Source organism: Heptranchias perlo, chromosome 10 (genome assembly GCF_035084215.1).
Source record: "Heptranchias perlo isolate sHepPer1 chromosome 10, sHepPer1.hap1, whole genome shotgun sequence".
NCBI lineage: Eukaryota > Metazoa > Chordata > Chondrichthyes > Hexanchiformes > Hexanchidae > Heptranchias > Heptranchias perlo.
This window is the reverse complement of record NC_090334.1, coordinates 46,439,890-46,461,451: the sequence shown is the minus strand read 5'-3', so window position 1 is coordinate 46,461,451 and position 21,562 is coordinate 46,439,890.

Below are 21,562 nucleotides of genomic sequence, written 5' to 3'. Positions count from 1 at the left end.
GAGTTCCAGAGGTGAGGTGAGAGTGACTGCCCTTGACATCAAGGCAGCATTTGACCGAGTGTGGCACCAAGGAGCCCCAGTAAGATTGAAGTCAATGGGAATCAGGGGGAAAACTCTCCAGTGGCTGGAGTCATACCTAGCACAGAGGAAGATGGTAGTGGTTGTTGGAGGCCAATCATCTCAGCCCCAGAACATTGCTGCAGGAGTTCCTCAGGGCAGTGTCCTAGGCCCAACCATCTTCAGCTGCTTCATCAATGACCTTCCCTCCATCATAAGGTCAGAAATGGGGATGGTCGCTGATGATTGCACAGTGTTCAGTTCCATTCGCCACCCCTCAAATAATGAAGCAGTCCGAGCCCGCATGCAGCAAGACCTGGACAACATCCAGGCTTGGGCTGATAAGTGGTAAGTAACATTCACGCCAGACAAGTGCCAGGCAATGACCATCTCCAACAAGAGAGAGTCTAACCACCTCCCCTTGACATTCAACGGCATTACCATCACCGAATCCCCCATCATCAACATCCTGGAGGTCACCATTGACCAGAAACTCAACTGGACCAGCCATATAAATACTGTGGCTAAATGAGCAGGTCAAAGGCTCGGTATTCTGCGGCGGATGACTCACCTCCTGACTCCCCAAAGCCTTTCCACCATCTACAAGGCACAAGTCACGAGTGTGATGGAATACTCTCCACTTGCCTGGATGAGTGCAGCTCCAACACTCAAGAAGCTCGACACCATCCAAGATAAAGCAGCCCGCTTGATTGGCACCCCATCCACCACCCTAAACATTCACTCCCTTCACCACCAGTGCACTGTGGCTGCAGTGTGTACCATCCACAGGATGCACTGCAGCAACTCGCCAAGGCTTCTTCGACAGCACCTCCCAAACCCGCGACCTCTACCACCTAGAAGGACAAGAGCAGCAGGCACATGGGAACAACACCACCTGCACCTTCTCCTCCAAGTCACACACCATCCCAACTTGGAAATATATCGCCATTCCTTCATCGTCGCTGGGTCAAAATCCTGGAACTCCCTTCCTAACAGCACTGTGGGAGAACCTTCACCACACGGACTGCAGTGGTTCAAGAAGGCGGCTCACCACCACCTTCTCAAGGGATGGGCAATAAATGCTGGCCTAGCCAGTGACGCCCACATCCCATGAACGAATAAAAAAAAAGTTTCTCTTCTCTCCCTCCAAAGGAAAATCTCGTCCATAACCACAAGCAGGGAATGAGAAACAGAGCTGACACGTTCAGGTCTGTATGGCTTAATGCTACACTCAGCAGGCTGTTTACACAACAGGCCATCGTGGGATGTGAGGGGTGGCTATCTGCTGGCCCACTGGCACCATAAATGGCCCTGGTGCCAGCCTAAAATATTTAAATGTCCCCCGACCCAGGGAAATGGGCCGAGGTCAGAGGTGCAACCAATGGGGCAGGATGTGCTGCTTGCAGACATTGTGGCAGACAAGAAATGTGGTGACACCTGTGCCTTTTTCTAATTTTTTGCTCATCCGTCCTGTGGGCACGACTTCATACTGGATTATGGTAAACCCTAAAACAGGAAGTAAACGTAAAGAAGGACAAGTCTCTGCAAAAGGAAAAATTGGATATTATTGATGCTTTTCTTGTCTCGGTATCATTTTATGTTGATTTAGTGCACAGAGTACTGTGTCTTACCTGTGCAGTTTAATTCTTTTTATACCAAATTAAAAAGAATATACAAATTCAGAACAAGATCATATGTGAGGCAAATATGTTTTACAAATTAATTAATTAACAGGGAACAAAAATAAATGCACCAAGGTCATCATCCTCAAATTCCCATTCTCTGGTACTCTAGGGAAAGCAAAACCATTCCCTGGGAACGATTAACTGCTGCTCTGAGAAAATGTAAACTTACTTGACCTGCAGTTGATTAACCTCATTTAAGGAAATTGTTACCTTCCATTTTATTTTTGTGTTTTGAAAAATACATTGCACTGTGTTGCCCTAACTAGGTCTGCTCTATGACTTGGACTCAAGACTAACTTTAGTTTTTGGCTATTCTGTTATAGTCAATTTATTTTAAAACTCAATTGCTGCCACTGAAGTTCTGTATAATTCTGGCTCTATTCCTATGGGAAAGAAGGACAGAGAGGTACTTTCCAAAAACAACATGACAGTGTGTTGACACAGCTGGAACATTTCAATATCTATTGATAGAAGTTAAAATATTTTAAATACAGAAGGGAGGTATTTTTATTGTAAAATAATCTACCAATTAGGGTAATTTAAAAATTGCAGAACAAAAGAGATGATAAGACATATTTAAATTGTAAATTTTGCATTCACCTCTCTACAGAGACCTGGCATGTCACATCTCCAGACTCTGCAAGGACGCTGCTCATCTGACTTTATCTACATTGCCTATCAGTATGAAATATTGCTGATTGGAATACTTCCTTGTCCTGGATGCAAATTAGGATGCATTGAAGATGGGGAACTTAACCTGCCCCTCGTGGCGCAACAGGTTTATCCTGTGAGTGATACGGAGCAGCAAGATCCCAGGTTTGATTTTCAGACAGCACTGAGTAAGATAATGTGATTTGGGTAATGGTATGAATGCTTGGATTAGTGAGTGGAAAATTGGCCAGGGTTCCTTGAGAAATAACCATGCATAGTGAGATGGGGGGACACATAAGGGAACATACTAAGATTTAAAGCAAGAGAGTGGGAAGAGGGGAATGTAACTCATGTCAAAAGCTTTTGGGGAGTCACACTTATCCCCTAGTGTTTGAACCAATTTGGGTTCCTGCTCCAAAGATTTCCTAATTGTCTTTTTACCTCTTTCCTAACTCAGCATATTCCCTTTTGTCATCCTCTTTATTGATTATGTACTTTGTGTATGTCATTTTATTTAGATTCAATATTTTCCTCACCTCATTGTTTATCCATGACATTTCATTCTTGGCTAATTTGTTCTTATTTTTTAGTGAAATATGGTAAGATTATACCGTCATCTGTTGAATCTGTATTGAACATGGTAGTTTGTGTAATTCACCTTTTGTATTAATCAAACATATATCTGATGATTGTTAACCAATGTATTGCTGTAATCACTCATGTACCTTGACTCACAAGAGTTAGGGATTGAGACAATGTAGTTAGCCTGAGAATGATCAGAGCTAAAAAACATAGAAGAGAAAAGAATCCAAGCGATATTAAGTTTGTTTGATGGACTATATACGAGTTATAAGTCCACAAGCTGTCCCCAGTTAAATCTGCAGATGGAGGCAAGTGATTAATGTAAAACCTCTAAGAGAGGTCAGGACCAACTCATCAAACTGCCAGAGTAGAGTGCTGGAAAATGGACGCAAAACATTGAAAAAATTAGTTTTGGAAACAGGTGAACAACTTACTTTTTATAGCCCTGCTTACATAAAGAAAAATGTCTGAGTGCTTTACAGGGTGGAGGAAAAAGGTGGACACTGAGCAGGAGAGAAAAGGGAAAATAGAAATTGGTGAGGGTGGGCAGAAGCACGGTCGAGGAAGAGAGTTCTCCAGAGGTTTTTAAAAATGGAGGGAAGTGTGAGGTGGAGGAATTTAGGGAGGGAGTTGCATAAGGCAGGGAAATGGTAACTAAAACAACAGTCACTGTTGTGCTGTGAAGCGAATGGGGAATGAGGAGTTACATTAGTGTCAGAGAAGCGGAGGATGCAAGACGGGATGTACGACTAGAAGATATCATTCAGGTAAGTTGGGCCAAGACCGTGGAGAATGAGAATTTTCAAATCAACTCACTGGGGCACATGGACCAAATAAATTCTTTTTAGATGATCACTGTTGCCATTTTTATTTTATAAATAAATTAATTTTGGAGTTAAAGTTTATTTTGTCAAATAGAAGCAAATTGCTTAGTTTGAGCTCAAGTGAGGTCAAATGGGAGACAGTGAAAGGGAAACCAAATAACCAAATTGATTAGCTTGTTCATTATGAATACCCAGTTAAAACCCCTCAGTGACTGAAAAATATACAACTAATAGAAATATAAAATCAACTTCCGTTCTCATACTCAATTGCGAAGAGGTGTTGGTTGTGTCCTGAGCTGTAACTTTAAAAAGAAGTCTGATGCTTTACTTCTTATATTTGCTGTTTCAGGCTTCCCATCTCTACAATGATTCCAATAATTTACATAGATCCTGATAGAATATCGGCAAAAAATTCCTGAGATTGTCTGTTGTACAAGGTACTCGAGTAGTCAATAAAATTGAAACTTTTGGTGCCACAGAAAATAATAGACAGTGTTCTGTGAGAAGGGAGGCTGGGCAAACCTAGTCCTTTATTATTAAATGGGTTCCAGTTTGCATAGAAAGTAGAAATTCGAGGAACTCAGCACAATAGGCCAAGAGGCATCAATCACTTAGTAGGAAAAGGTCTGACATGGAGCTAAGTCATGGCCTTTCATCACAATGGTACATGAGGAGAGATTTCTTCTTTTTCATCTTATAGCCAAACATTGGCTTAAATTCTTTCTGGAACTGAACTAGAGCTGGGGAAAGCAGGAATCAGAGGTCTTGCTACAAGAGAGGAAGCTGAACGAAGAGATAAACAGAAACAGGACTAACCATAAACAGGAAGTTGGAAGAAGGATGGAACCGGAGGCTCAGTTACAGTATGAATTCAAGCAAAGATGTGAGATTCTTGGCCACAGAAAAGAACCTGTGGAGGTGGAGAAGGGAGGGAAGGAGAGAGTGAGTCAGAGTCCTGGCCACAGAAAGGAAGTTAGAGGGAGAGAGGAAGTTGGAGGGAAAGACTCAGAGGCCTAATCACAGGTGAGAAGGTGGAGGGAAAGAAAGGAAGCTAGGGGGAGAGGTCAGAATCCTAGGCACAGAGAATAAGTTGGAAAAAGGGAGAAGTCATAGGCCAAACCACAAAGAATAAACTAGGGGGTGATGTCAGAAGCTTGTATCTGTGCCAACTTAGAAAATCCACAGCTTCAATCACCCTGGCTCAGCCCCCAAAAAAGCTGATAATTAAAAAAAAAAATTAACAACCCCAAAGCAACCTTAAATATAGCCTACGACCAGGACTACTGGTTTAGACTGACTAAATAAATCAAATGTCATTTTTTGCACATGGGATTACAGGGTTTTGAGAATCACTTTCTGCAATTTGGTCCATTTTTCTGTGCCAGAACGGGGGCCTAAGAAAAGTCATGCCAAGATTGTGTCTGCTGTGGAACTCCGCTGACTACTGTGCTAAAGTTCACAAAGACAGGGGTAGACATCTCCATGAGCGGGACTTCGGTGGTTTGGGAGCATGTCTCTGCTCTCCACCTCCCCCCCACCCCCCACCCTCCAATCAGGGATCCAGGAAACACCACTGTAAGCTAGTCAGCTTAGGGGAGGAGGGTTTTGGGTCCCCTCGGAAGACAAATTTGGCCGCCTTCACTCTGTGTCAGGGCACTGCTTTAAAATAGGAAACCCCCACCCCCACCCCCATTCCCTCACCAACCAATTTTTGGAGGTCTGGACCTCAACTCTTGCCTGGACCCCCAGGTGGGCGCCACTTCCGCTGCTATTGGCCAGGTACACAAGGTGCAAATAACGTATGAGGATGTATTGCTGGGATGATATAATATAAAACAAAAAGTATTATAATGTCCTTGTACAAGATTTTGGTCCGGACTCATTTAGAATAATGAGGTGGAAATTCCTTTAGGCCCATTTTCGGGCCTGAAATCGATGGCGCACACAGAGCACATGCACGATATTGGGCCTCAGGCCTCATTAACAGGCAGCAACCCGAGGTAAGTCCTGGGGGGAGAACGGGAGGGGGACCGATTGCTGGCCGGCTCCCACTCCCCACCCCCGAGATCAATGCCCCCCTGATCCTCACTCCACCTAGAACTGGAGGGGGGCCGATTGCCGGCCGGCAGCAGCCCGCCTGTCTCCAAGTCAAACTTTTTAACAAACTACAATTTTTGTGGCAGCCGCTTGCTAGGCCGCATCCACACCTGGAAAACTCGAGGGGAACAGGCTCGATGCCTGCTTCGGCCGGGGAAGCCCATTTCCCTTTGTTGGCTTTTATTGCTAGGGTGATAGAATATAAAAACAGGGAGGTATTGCTGCAGTTATATAAGGTATTGGTGAGACCGCACCTGGAATACTGCATACAGTTTTGGTGTCCATACTTAAGAAAAGACATACTTGCTCTCGAGGCAGTACAAAGAAGGTTCACTCGGTTAATCCCGGGGATGAGGGGGCGGACATATGAGGAAAGGTTGAGTAGATTGGGACTCTACTCATTGGAGTTCAGAAGAATGAGAGGCGATCTTATTGAAACATATAAGATTGTGAAGGGGCTTGATCGGGTGGATGCAGTAAGGATGTTCCCAAGGATGGGTGAAACTAGAACTAGGGGGCATAATCTTAGAATAAGGGGATGCTCTTTCAAACTGAGATGAGGAGAAACTTCTTCACTCAGAGGGTAGTGGGTCTGTGGAATTTGCTACCCCAGGAAGCTGTGGAAGCTACATCATTAAATAAATTTAAAACAGAAATAGACAGTTTCCTCGAAGTAAAGGGAATTACGGGTTACGGGGAGCGGGCAGGAAATTGGACATGAATTTAGGTTTGAGGTTAGGATCAGATCAGCCATGATCTTATTGAATGGCGGAGCAGGCTCGAGGGGCCGATTGGCCTACTCCTGCTCCTATTTCTTATGTTCTTAAGTCCCAAAACAGAGGTAAAGCCCCTCATCAGCATATGCAAGGGGCCTAACGCCTGTTTTAGGCGTCTACCATGGATGCCTGAAAAATGGCCTGACCCAAAATTGGGCCGGATTTCTTTCAGGTACCCTTGGGGTGTAGAACAGTGATCCCTGAAATTGGCCGTCATTGCACCTGTTTATCGTCCATGAAGCAGGCGCAACAAAGTTCAGTTTCTACCCCACTGTGTCCAGTTTTTGGTCCACTCACATGGTGAGTGATATAGACGCCCTGGAAAAGGTCCAGGGGAGGTCCACTACACTGATAGCTAGTTTAAAAGCCCTCAGTTATCATGATAGACTTAAGAGATTGGAGTTTTTATATTCTATTAAGGCGTAGACATTGGAGAGATTTTATTGAGGTATTTCAAATAATGAAGGTACTTAACTGAGTCCATGTGAATTAGATAGGTTGGGAAGAATGAGTAGATATGCGTAAAACATATGAACATACGAATTAAAAGCAGGAATAGGCCATTCGGCCCCTCGAGCCTGCTCTGCCATTTGATAAGACCATGGCTGATCAGATTGTGACCTCAACCCTACTTTCCCGTCTACGTACTATAACCTTTGACTCCCTTGTTAATCAGGAATCTATCTAACTCAGGCTTAAAAATATTCAATGACCCTGCCTCCACCGCTCTCTGGGGAAGGGAGTTCCACAGACTCACCACCCTCTGAGAGAAAAAGTTACATAAACATAGAACTGGGTTAGATGTTAGGAGATTTTTCTCTTTGTAGAGCATCATTGATGTTTGGGCCAAGCTGTCAGTTCATGCAGTGAGTACGGATTCACTGCAAACTTTCAAAACGGATCTGGGCAAGTTCCTGGCTCAGACTGATAGCATTGTGTGCAGAAGGTTGGTAGTACATTGGGTGATGTAACTTAAGCTGCAGGCATATCCAATAGGGGTATTTTCATGCTCCCAGCGGGGGAACTGCACTCAAAGAGAGTGCAGGTCAGAGATAGGGGACATGATTTTAACTAGGAGGCGGGTTCTCAGCGGAGGGGTCAATAATTGGGTGGGAAACCCAGAGAAAAAAATCGTGTTGTTTCCCACGTAATCACAGCTCAATTGGAGTTTTAGGTTCGCTGTTCTGTCCGTTTCCAGGTTTCGTGTCCTCAAGCTGTGCAGCAGGTGGACTGTGCACCCGCATGACGCATTTAAAGCCCACTATTTAAAGGGCCACTCCAGCAATGCATTTTGAAGGAGAAAGGAGGAAAAAATGAGTGGGGAACGTCGTAGAGTGAAGCCAGCACCTAAATTCTCCGACACAGCCCTGGAGACATTGCTGGGCACAGTAAGAAGCAGGAGGGTGGTGCTGTACCCAGCAGACCGCAGCAAGAAACCTGGTCGTGTCACCAAGAAGGCTTGGCTGGAGGTGGTGGACGAGGTGAGCAGCAGAAGCACGATGTCCTGGTCGTGGCTTCAATGCAGAAAGAAATTTAATGACCTAACCAGGTCTGGAAAAGTGAGTATAGTTAATGATTGACCTGCATTCAGTGATGAACAGTAGCTCCCCATCACACTGCCCTGCGAAGCCTACTCCATCGTATCACTTCTCATGCCCACTTAAGGCTCAGTTTTGACTCACCACTTTCTGTGTACTTCATCACCCTCCCCCCACACCTCCACCACATTTGTGCATCCAGCTCTCCCACTCACCCCAATCCTGATGCAATGTGATCAATCTGTCTGATAGTCACCCTCTGATGCATCTGCTTCATTGTCATCCTGACCCAAAGCAATGCATCCATCGGGTGACCACACCACCCTCACTCACTCACACGTCTCTACTTTCTCCCCTTGTAGGAAAAGAGAGCGCAAAATGCAAGGGAGAGGGCGAGGACTGGAGGGTGGCCTCCACAAATCGTGGCCCTCACAGAGGCGGAGGAGGACGCATTGGACATAAGCTGGACAGTGGCGTCCCTGACCACGAGACGCCAAGACTGGCATCCCGCAAACATCTGGTGATAGAACTTTAACATCCTTGACACGAAACATGGACTGATGTTATCAATGATTGATCTGTTGCACACCTCAGGTTGCTCATCGCAACATTACTTCTGTGATGATTATTAATATTGCTGTATATTCTCTTCCAGGGACGTCACGGACCAAAGACGTGGTCGAGGGTGATTCCTCAGAGGAGCTCCCTGCCTCTGAGGGACCACCGTCACATCTTAGTGAGCAATCAACCAGTGCAGATATTCACACCTCGGCGGGTCCAATAGACAGGTTGTCATTTGGTGAATCATCACACACAAGTGAGCACGAGCTGACACTGGTGGCAGGGGCAGCGGTGGAGAGTCCGCATCGGTGAGCACACACCTCTCCAAGCTCTGCTCAGCTTGGCACAGATGCTGAACCCTGGGGGCCATCCTTGAGAAGGAGAATGATAGAGATACAGGAGCAACTTTGCGAAGGAGTGGAAAATGTGTCATGCACACTTACCACAATAGTGGAGAGGATGGAAGAGTCCAACTCCATCGCTCGTGGATTGGTGGCGCAGGTAAGTGCGGGAATGTCTGTGATGGAGAGAATGGCAGCCTCCACTGAGCTTCAAGCATGGCTCATAAATGAGTCCATTCAGGCCCTGACAACGATTGTTTGGACTCAGGGTGAACAACATTCTGCCGCCTTAAACAGGCTGACAGATACTTTAGAAGTGGCCTTACAAGGCTTCACACATGCCTTCCAAACTGTTGTCCAGCAGTGTGGTCAGAGTGGTGTGGGCTGGCCCAGGGGAGGGATGATGGCGAACGGGGACATGGAAGTGGCACTCCCACGTCTCACCTGTTGACCCCGCCCTCTCAACCAGTACCTGCAATGCTGCCTCCTCTCCAGATGGCCGAGTCTGCCCCTGCACAGGTGTAGGTGGAGCAGTCTTTGGAGGGGCCCTCATGGGCTCCGAAACCCAGAGGTCGTAGGCCCGAAGCATCTAAGCAGCCCAGGCATGAATCTGAGCAACCTGCCACTACCTCTGCTGCAGCCACAGGGGATGCACCACGTAGAAACTGTAGGAAGAGAAAGTCAATGGTTTCATAACCACCCCAGCCATGTCTTGCCCATCCTTGAGTCCCTTTGTGAAAGTGCCCTTACATGTGGTTGCTCATGAAAGGTGAGTTGATTCCACCCATTGGGTGCGTTTGCAAAGGGTGTATCTGTCGTTGTATGACTGGGGCGGGGGAGGGGTTGTGGTTGTGATGGTCATTACAGGTTGTCTGAGTACTTGGCTGTAGTCACTTTGCAGATTTCCCTATGAGAATCTATCAATTATGAGTCACTCCCTGGCATGACGTGCAGCCAGATGAGATGCTGCTTCACTGATGGTTCGCCCATCGTCCTCCTCCTCATCCTCCTCCTCCTCTTCCTTGTCTTTAAAGTTGATAAATGTAAGGAATCTTACAACACCAGGTTATAGTCCAACTGTTTTATTTGAAAATCACAAGCTTTCGGAGGCTTTCTCCTTCGTCAGGTGAGCGAGTGTGGGATTCCATGGAAGGTTACCGCATTTATATTCAGAGAACAATACTTGGTGATTACAGATAATCTTTCCAACTGCCCGTTGTCAAGGCAATCAAAGTGTTCAGACAGAGTGATGTTACCTACAGGACCACCGAAAGCTTGTGACTTTAAAGTTGATGGTCGGTGCGGGTACTTGTGAGGCACATGGGATCTCATCCACCGGTAACCTTCTCTGTAGAACGATGTTGTGCAGGACGCAGCACACTAGTAGTATTCTACACACCCGAGTCGGTGAGTACTGAAGGGCTCCCCCAGATCAAACCGGGCACCGGAAGCACATAGTCAGCAGTCCTATGGCTTGCTGTATGACAGACCTGGTGGTGCTGTGACTCATTGTACCGCTTCTGTGCCTCGCTGGTGGGGTTCCTCACAGGTGTCATGAGCCACACCTGCAGGGTGTATTCCTTGTTTCCAAGGAGCCATCCCTTAAGTGTGTCTTGTGCGTGGAAGAGGGCTGGGATGTTGGACTCACGCAGAATGAAGGAATCATGGCAGATTCCCGGGAATTTGGCACACACCTGCAGAAACCTCTTCCGGTGCTCGCAAACCAGCAACGCATTGATGGAGTGATATCTTTTTCTGTTGATGAACAGTCCTGGCTCCTGTGGAGGTGCTCGGATTGCTACGTGTGTGCAATCAACTGTGCCCTGTACCCGTGGGAAACCAGCCAGAGAGTGGAAACCCACTGCCCTCTCAGTCAGGCTGATGTCGTCGATGGGGAAGTTGACGTAGTGGGATGCTCTGGCAAACAAGCCATCTGTGACCTGTCGTATACACTTATGGGCAGACAACTGAGAGATCCTGGTGATGTCACCGGTGGCGTCCTGAAATGATGCGGAGGCAAAGAAGTTGAGGGCAGTGGTGACTTTAACCGCCACAGGCAATGTATGGCCACTGGGCCCAGTCGGGAGTAGCTCTGCATGAAGGAATCTGCAGATGTCTGTGACCACCTGGCGACTCAATCTGAGCCTTCGTAGGCACCGCTCCTCAGAGGGGGCCAGGAAGCTCAGCCTCTCCCTGTAGACCCTCTCACGAGGGTAGTGCCTCCTGCGACGTCGGCTCCTCCGTTGTTCCCCTCTCTACTCTTCTGCAGGTCCCTGTGGCGCACCTCTGTCCTGTGCAGCTTCAACTCCCAGAACTGCAGTCCGTGCCTGGCACGGATGGTGATGTGCCTCCTCCTCAGATGTAGTGCTGAATACATCCACTCCCCCCACCCCCCATCCTGATGGTGTCAGTTTGAGAGAGTCCAAAATGCAGGCAAATATGTGTGAACACAAGAATTCTGAGTGTGAACAAAGAAATCTGAGTCTAAACACTAAGAACTCCCAGCCAAAGATTTGAGAGAACTGCTTGCCCTGCTGCAAACACTCACCTTTTATCCTCATTTGTCAATCACTGGTTTAAAGGTCCAAATGGCTGAGGGCTGCAACTCGTCTCCGTTTCCATAGAGTGTTCCAGAGGCCACGGGAGACACATGCAAGTAGAGTTAAAATTGTTTGTCTGTCTCAATCCCCACAAATTTAACTGATTTAAGTATTTCAACCGTCTTAATTCCCCCTTTAAATGTCATCCCAGCTGGTTTTAATTGCCGGCGGGACTTCTGGGTTTCCGAAGAGCGCACACACCCAGATGCATCTGGGTAAAACTCATTTTTTGGTGCGGGAGCCGGGACTGGTTCCCGCTCCCAACTTTGAAAATTCTAACTGCTCCCCCCGCCCACAACCCACCCATTCTTCGGGATTAAAATCGTGCACAGAGCTTCAGCACAGGTCTGATTCTCTGCCTTGGGTTCCCTGTTGGAAGCACAGGGTCACGGAATTACCCCCATCATTCCATCAGTTGTCTTGCAGGGAAAGGCGACAGTAAGCAAAAGTATTTTTTGCAGTGGCAGACTTATGCTTTCAGTGTTCATATCCCCTTTAGAAATGTCTGAGATTAATTTCCTAGTGTGGTCTGGGGATGTGATCCAACAGGATATGTTGACACGTTTTTACTGATTTTTCCAGCATTTTGGAGTCTCGTGTAATTCTACCTTTGTAGTAAAATTAATGGAAGGAAAGTCAGGTCGGTTCTTTTACAGGCATGCACTCCGCCCAATTTTCTGATGTTTGCTGTTTCCGTGTATCTGGGCACAGGCCCAAGAAAATCTAACATTGTAAATATTAAAAGCAAACAGAGGATGCAGTTTATAATTGAATTTTCATGTTTGTACCATCAGAAACTAATACACAGCAGGTCTACTTGTATGCATGTACCATGGTGCTGAGAATCAGTGGGGGATTTGCCAGGTCTCAGCCTCTTTTCTGGGAGTTCCAACGGTGTCCTGCCAGAGTTACAGCAGGAGACCAGGAGAACCGCAAGGAGTTTCAGGGCCATAAATAGTTTAGGCTGAAACTAAGTTTGTAAATAACACAGTGGCTTAGATTTGCTGCTCACCCCTGCTGATTTTTCAGGGGATCTGGAATGGGTGGGTCAGAAAGTTGCTTGGAGACGCGCTGTACTGTATCCGCGCCTCCTCATGTGCCCCCTCCTTCCGTACGTCGTTCCCATGTGGCTGAGTATAATGAGACATAAAAACATAAGAAGTAGGGGCAGGACTAGGACCACGGCCCCTCGAGTCTGCTCCGCCATTCAATAAGATCATGGCTGATTTTCTACCTCAACTCCACTTTCCCATCATATCCAAAAATCTATCCATCTCAGTTTTGAATATACTCAACAACTGAGCCTCCACAGCCCTCTGGGGTAGAGAATTTGAAAGATTCACAATCCTCTAAGTGAAGAAATTTTTCCTTATCTCAGTTCTAAATGGCTGACCCCTTATCCTGAGACTATGACCCCTAGTTCTAGACTCTCTAGCCAGAGGAAACAGCCTCTCAGCATCTACCCTGTCAAGCCATCTAAGAATTTTAGACGTTTCAATGAGATCACCTCTCATTCTTCTAAACTCCAGAGAATGTAGGCCCATTCTACTCAATCTCTCCTCATAGGACAACCCTCACATCCCAGGAATCAATCTCTAGTGAAACAATATCCAAGTGAGGGAAATGCATCCTCTGATGTGTTTGCCTCCGCTTGTGTTATTTAAAAACAAGAATACTAAAGTAGAATGAACCAGACACAGTTTTTCCTCTTTAGTGTGCAGTACTTTGCGACATCTTCATGCATGCCAGGATTTACCTACCTTTTTTCGTGACAACCTCCAGTGGTGTCTTTAAAGGCCGCTGGTTTGGCTGCTCTGCACCTGAGAAAACTGACTGCAGCATGCGCAGAGCATGCGGTGGTCAGACGTCAACCAATTTCAGGAATCGACCTCAAATAGGCATTGGCTCCCGATCTGCATAGGCAATGACCCTAACACCTGTTTCAGACAGGCACCCTGGACAACAACTGATCAATATGGCATGCGGGGAATACTCGGCGAGGAATGAGCGCCTGCATGGCACACGCTATACTTTCAGCGCCCGTTTTTCACTGAAACTAGCCCTGCACAAACCAATTTCTAGGCCTCGATGTCCAGGTCAGTCCACCAACAGCACAATACCAGCTGCGAAAAGGAGTACTCTCTGAAATTACCACCCTTATGAGGCCACATAACACAACGTGGATGAAAACATTGAATAGGATAACCTTGCCTCACTACTCTTTGAGAGAAAAAGGTTCAGTGAGTCTCCCATTAACCCATAAAAGATGTTGGAGCTGAAGTACACATGCCAGATAAAACTGAAGATTTGACCATGTACTCCCATAAATTCCAGCTTCTTCATTAAGCACTAAGTTGAAAGCTGGACGAAAATGATTGAAATCAACATAAATTTGTTTCCCATGAGCTGTATGATGATCTGTGGTCACATGAAGAGCTACAAACCACATCTTTCTCATGAGATCAAATTCGGGGCCTCCAAAGCCCCGAATCTGTTCTCCATTACAATACAAAGAACTATATTAAGAGAAAGTTATATCAGAAAAATTCGACTGTAGTTTTCAGGCTCATTAGGACCTTCTTGTGGATAGAAACCTCAACTTTGCTCTCTAATACTGAGGATATTCATTCTTCAAACCGACCCTACCGACCAGACTCAGAAGAGGTCGCTGCAAGGAAAATTTGAGGTTCCTGGTACTGTTCTACAAGGACATTGTCATTCACATCCCCACCTACCCTACATCAACTAATGGTTGGCTCATATCACCACCCCGATGGACAAGTTACATCACTCTCTCCAGTATACATTAGATCATTTTCTGCAGTATATTTTACAAGATTCTCTCCAGTATACATTAGATCACTTTCTCAAGTATACTTTACATCACTTTCTCCAGTATGTTCGACATCACTCTCAAGTATATTTTACACCACTTTCTCCAGTATATTTTACATCACTCTCTCCAGTATATTATACATCACTTTCTCCAGTATATTCAACATCACTTTCTCCAGTATATTTTACATCATTCTCTCCAGTATATTTTACACCACTTTCTCCAGTCTATTTTACATCACTTTCTCCAGTATATTTAACATAACTTTCTCCAGTCTATTTTACACCACTTTCTCCAGTATATTTAACATCACTTTCTCCAGTATATTCAACATCACTTTCTCCAGTATATTTTACATCATTCTCTCCAGTATATTTTACACCACTTTCTCCAGTCTATTTTACATCACTTTCTCCAGTATATTTAACATAACTTTCTCCAGTCTATTTTACACCACTTTCTCCAGTATATTTAACATCACTTTCTCCAGTACATTCAACATCACTTTCTCCAGTATATTTTACATCATTCTCTCCAGTATATTTAACATCACTTTCTCCACGATATTTTATATCACTTTCTCCAGTATATTTTACATCACTTTTTTCCAGTATATTTTACATCACTGTCAAGGATATTTTACACCACTCTCTCCAGTATATTTTAAATCATTGTCAAGTATAATTTTCATTACGGTCCAGTATGTTTGACATCACTTTCTACTGTATCTTTTACATCACTCTCTCCACTATATTTTACATCACTTTCTCCAGTATATTTTACATCACTTTCTCCAGTATATTTTACATCACTCTCTCCAGTATATTTTACATCACTCTGTCCAGTATATTTTACATCACTCTCTCCAGTATATTTTACATCACTCTCTCCAGTATATTTTACATCACTCTCTCCAGCATATTTTACATCACTCTCTCCAGTATATTTTACATCAATCTCCAGTATATTTTACAGCATTTTCTCCAGTATCTTTTCCATCACTCTCTCCAGTATATTTTACATCACTCTCTCCAGTATATTTTACATCACTCTCTCCAGTATATTTTACATCACTGTCAAGTATATCTTACCTCACTTTCTCCAGTATATTTTACATCATTTTCTCCAGTATATTATAGATCAGTTTCTCCAGTATATTATACATCACTCTCCAGTATATTTTACATCACTCTCTCCACTATATTTGACATCACTCTCTCAAGTATATTTTACGTCATTTTCTCCAGTATATTTCACATTACTCTGAAGGATATTTTACATCACTGTCAAGTATATTTTACATCACTCTGCAGGATATTTTACATCACTGACAAGTATATATTACATCACTCTCTCCAGTATATTTTACATCACTCTCTCCAGTATATTTTACATCACTCTCTCCAGTATATTTTACATCACTCTCCAGTATATTTTACATCACTCTCTCCAGTATATTTTACATCACTCTCTCCAGTATATTTTACATCACTCTCTCCAGTATATTTTACATCACTCTCTCCAGTATATTTTACATCAATCTCCAGTATATTTTACAGCATTTTCTCCAGTATCTTTTCCATCACTCTCTCCAGTATATTTTACATCACTCTCTCCAGTATATTTTACATCACTCTCTCCAGTATATTTTACATCACTCTCTCCAGTATATTTTACATCACTCTCTCCAGTATATTTTACATCAATCTCCAGTATATTTTACAGCATTTTCTCCAGTATCGTTTCCATCACTCTCTACAGTATATTTTACATCACTCTCTCCAGTATATTTTACATCACTCTCTCCAGTATATTTTACATCACTCTCTCCATTATATTTTACATCACTTTCTCCAGTATATTTTACATTACTCTCTCCAGTATATTTTACATCACTCTCCAGTATATTTTACCTCATTTTCTGCAGTATATTTTAGATCAGTTTCTCCAGTGTATTTTATATCACTCTCATGTATATTTTACATCACTGTCAAGTATAATTTACATCACTGTCAAGTATATTTTACATCACTCTCCAGTATATTTTACATCACTCTCTCCAGTATATTTTACATCACTCTCCAGTATATTTTACATCACTCTCTCCAGTATATTTTACATCACTCTCTCCAGTATATTTTACATCACTCTCTCCAGTATATTTTACATCACTCTCTCCAGTATATTTTACATCACTCTCCAGTATATTTTACATCACTCTCTCCAGTATATTTTACATCACTTTCTCCAGTATATTTTACATCACTCTCTCCAGTATATTTTACATCACTCTCCAGTATATTTTACATCACTCTCTCCAGTATCTTTTCCATCACTCTCTCCAGTATATTTTACATCACTCTCTCTAGTATATTTTACATCACTCTCCAGTATATTTTACATCACTGTCAAGTATATCTTACCTCACTTTCTCCAGTATATTTTACATAATTTTCTCCAGTATATTATAGATCAGTTTCTCCAGTATATTATACATCACTCTCCAGTATATTTTACATCACTCTCTCCACTATATTTGACATCACTCTCTCAAGTATATTTTACGTCATTTTCTCCAGTATATTTCACATTACTCTGAAGGATATTTTACATCACTGTCAAGTATATTTTACATCACTTTCTCCAGGATATTTTACATCACTCTGCAGTATATTTTACATCACTCTCTCCAGTATATTTCACATCACTCTGCAGTATATTTTACATCACTGACAAGTATATTTTACATCACGCTCTCAAGTATATTTCACATCACTTTCAACAGTATACTTTACATCACTTTTTTCCAGTATATTTTACATCACTCTCTCCAGGATATTTTACACTCCTGTCCAGTATTATTTTACATCATTTTCTCCAGTCTCTTCTAGATCAGTTTCTCCAGTATATTTTACATCACTCTCCAGTATATTTTACATCACTTTCTCCAGTATATTTTACACTACTTCCTCCTGTATATTTTGCACCACTTTATCCAGTACATTTCACATCACTCTCTCAATTATGTTTTGCATCACTTTCTCCAGTATATTTTACATCACTTTCTCCAGTATATTTTACATCACTCTCTCAATTATGTTTTGCATCACTTTCGCCAGTATATTTTACATCACTCTCTCCAGTATATTTTACATCACTCTCTCCAGTATATTTTACATCACTCTCTCCAGTATATTTTACATCACTCTCTCAGGTATGTTTACATCACTTTCTCCAGTACATTTTCCATCACTCCCTCCAGTATATTTTACATCACTCTCTCAAGTTTTTTTGACACCTCTTTTCCAGTACATTTTACATTACTGTCAAGTATATTTTACGTTTCTCTCCAAAGTATATTTTTCATCACTTTCTCCAGTATATTTTGCATCAATTTCTCCAGTATATTTTACATCACTCTCTCAGGTATGTTTTACATCACTTTCTCCAGTACATTTTCCATCACTCTCTCCAGTATATTTTACATCACTCTCTCAAGTTTTTTTTACACCTCTTTTCCAGTGTATTTTTACATCACTGTCGAGTATATTTAACATTACTCCATCAAGAATATTTTACATCACTTTCTCCAGTATGTTTTGGACCACTTTCTCATGTATATTTTACATCACTCTCCAGTATATTTTGCATCACTTTCTCCAGTATATTTTACATCACTGTCCAGTATATTTCACATCACTTTCTCCAGTATATTTTATATCACTCTCTCCAGTATATTTTACATCACTTTCACCAGTACATTTTCCATCACTCTCTCCAGCATATTTTACATCACTCTCTCCAGTATATTTTACATAACTCTCCAGTATATTTTACATCACTCTCTCCAGTATATTTTATATCATTCTCTCCAGTACATTTAAAATCACTTTCTCCAGTATATTTTACATCACTCTCTCAAGTATATTTCACATCACTTCTCCAGTATATTTTACATCACTCTCTCGATATATTTTACATCACTTTCTCCAGTATATTTTACGTTACTTTCTACAGTATATTTTACATCACTGTCAAGTATATTTTACATCACTTTCTCCAGTATATTTTACATCACTCTCTCCAGTATATTTTACAACACTTTCACCAGTATATTTTACATCACTTTCATTTGTATATTTTACATCACTGTCAAGTATATTTTACATCACTTTCTCCAGTAAATTTTACATCACTGTCAAGTATATTTTAAACAATTTTACAACACCAAGTTATAGTCCAGCAATTTTATTTTAAATTCACAAGCTTTCGGAGGCTTCCTCCTTCGTCAGGTAAAAAACGAAGGAGGAAGCCTCCGAAAGCTTGTGAATTTAAAATAAAATTGCTGGACTATAACTTGGTGTTGTAAAATTGTTTACAATTGTCAACCCCAGTCCATCACCGGCATCTCCACATCAAGTATATTTTACATCACTCTCTCAAGTATATTTTACATCACTTTCTCCAGTATATTTTACATCACTGTCCAGTATATTTTACATCACTCTCTCCAGTATATTTTCTATCATTCTCTCCAGTACATTTAAAATCACTTTCTCCAGTATATTTTACATCACTCTCTCAAGTATATTTCACATCACTTCTCCAGAATATTTTACATCACTCTCTCGATATATTTTACATCACTTTCTCCAGTATATTTTACGTCACTTTCTACAGTATATTTTACATCACTGTCAAGTATATTTTACATCACTTTCTCCAGTATATTTTACATCACTCTCTCTTGTATATTTTACAACACTTTCTCCAGTATATTTTACATCACTTTCATTTGTATATTCTACATCACTGTCAAGTATATTTTACATCACTTTCTCCAGTAAATTTTACATCACTGTCAAGTATATTTTACATCACTCTCTCAAGTATATTTTACATCACTTTCTCAAGTACCTTTTACGTCACTCTCTCCAGTATATTTTACATCATTCTCCAGTACATGTTACATCATTCTCTCAAGTATATTTTACATCACTTTCTCCAGTATATTTTACATCACTCTCTCCAGCATATTTTACATCACTTTCTCCAGTATATTTTACATCACTCTCTCCAGTATATTTTACATCACTCTCCAGTATATTTTACATCACTCTCTCTAGTATATTTGACATCACTCTCCAGTATATTTTACATCACTGTCAAGTATATCTTACCTCACTTTCTCCAGTATATTTTACATCATTTTCTCCAGTATATTACAGATCAGTTTCTCCAGTATATTATACATCACTCGCCAGTATATTTTACATCACTCTCTCCACTATATTTGACATCACTCTCTCAAGTATATTTTACGTCACTTTCTCCAGTATATTTCACATTACTCTGAAGGATATTTTACATCACTGTCAAGTATATTTTACATCACTTTGTCCAGGATATTTTACATCACTCTGCAGTATATTTTACATCACTCTCTCCAGTATATTTCACATCACTTTCTCAAGTACCTTTTACGTCACTCTCTCCAGTATATTTTACATCATTCTCCAGCACATGTTACATCATTCTCTCAAGTATATTTTACATCACTTTCTCCAGTATATTTGAAATCAATCTCCAGTATATTTTACATCATTCTCTCAAGTGTATTTTACATCACTTTCTCCAGGAAATGTGACACCAATCTCCAGTATATTTCACATCACTCTCTCAATATATTTTACATCACTTTCTCCGGGATATTGTGCAGCACTTTCTCCAGTATATTTAGCATCACTCTCTCCAGTATATTTTACATCACTCTCTCCAGTATATTTTACATCACTCTCTCCAGTATATTTTACATCACTCTCTCCAGTATATTTTACATCACTCTCTCTAGTATATTTTACATCACTCTCTCCAGTATATTTTACATCACTTTCTCCAGCATATTTTACAACACTTTCTCCAGTATATTTTACATCACTTTCTATAGTATATTTTACATCACTGTCAAGTATATTTTACAACACTTTCTCCAGTATATTTTACATCACTTTCATTTGTATATTTTACATCACTGTCAAGTATATTTTACAACACTTTCTCCAGTATATTTTACATCACTTTAATTTGTATATTTTACATCACTGTCAAGTATATTTTACATCACTCTCTCAAGTATATTTTACATCACAGTCCAGTATATTTTAAAATCACTCTCTCAATATATTTTAGATCACTCTCTCCAGTATCTTTTCCATCACTCTCTCCAGTATATTTTACAACACTCTCCAGTATATTTTACATCACTTTCTCCAGTATATTTTACATCACTCTCTCCAGTATATTTTACATCACGCTCTCCAGTATATTTTACATCACGCTCTCCAGTATATTTTACATCACTCTCTCCAGTATATTTTACATCACTTTCTCCAGTATATTTTACATTACTCTCTCCAGTATATTTTACATCACTCTCCAGTATATTTTACCTCATTTTCTGCAGTATATTTTAGATCAGTTTCTCCAGTGTATTTTATATCACTCTCATGTATATTTTACATCACTGTCAAGTATAATTTACATCACTGTCAAGTATATTTTACATCACTCTTCAGTATATTTTACCTCACTTTCTCCAGTATATTTTACATCATTTTCTGCAGTATATTTTAGATCAGTTTCTCCAGTATATTTTACATCACTCTTTCCAGTATCTTTTCCATCACTCTCTCCAGTATATTTTACATCACTGTCAAGTATATCTTACCTCACTTTCTCCAGTATATTTTACATCATTTTCTCCAGTATATTATAGATCAGTTTCTCCAGTATATTATACATCACTCGCCAGTATATTTTACATCACTCTCTCCACTATATTTGACATCACTCTCTCAAGTATATTTTACGTCATTTTCTCCAGTATATTTCACATTACTCTGAAGGATATTTTACATCACTGTCAAGTATATTTTACATCACTTTGTCCAGGATATTTTACATCACTCTCTCCAGTATATTTCACATCACTCTGCAGTACATTTTACATCACTG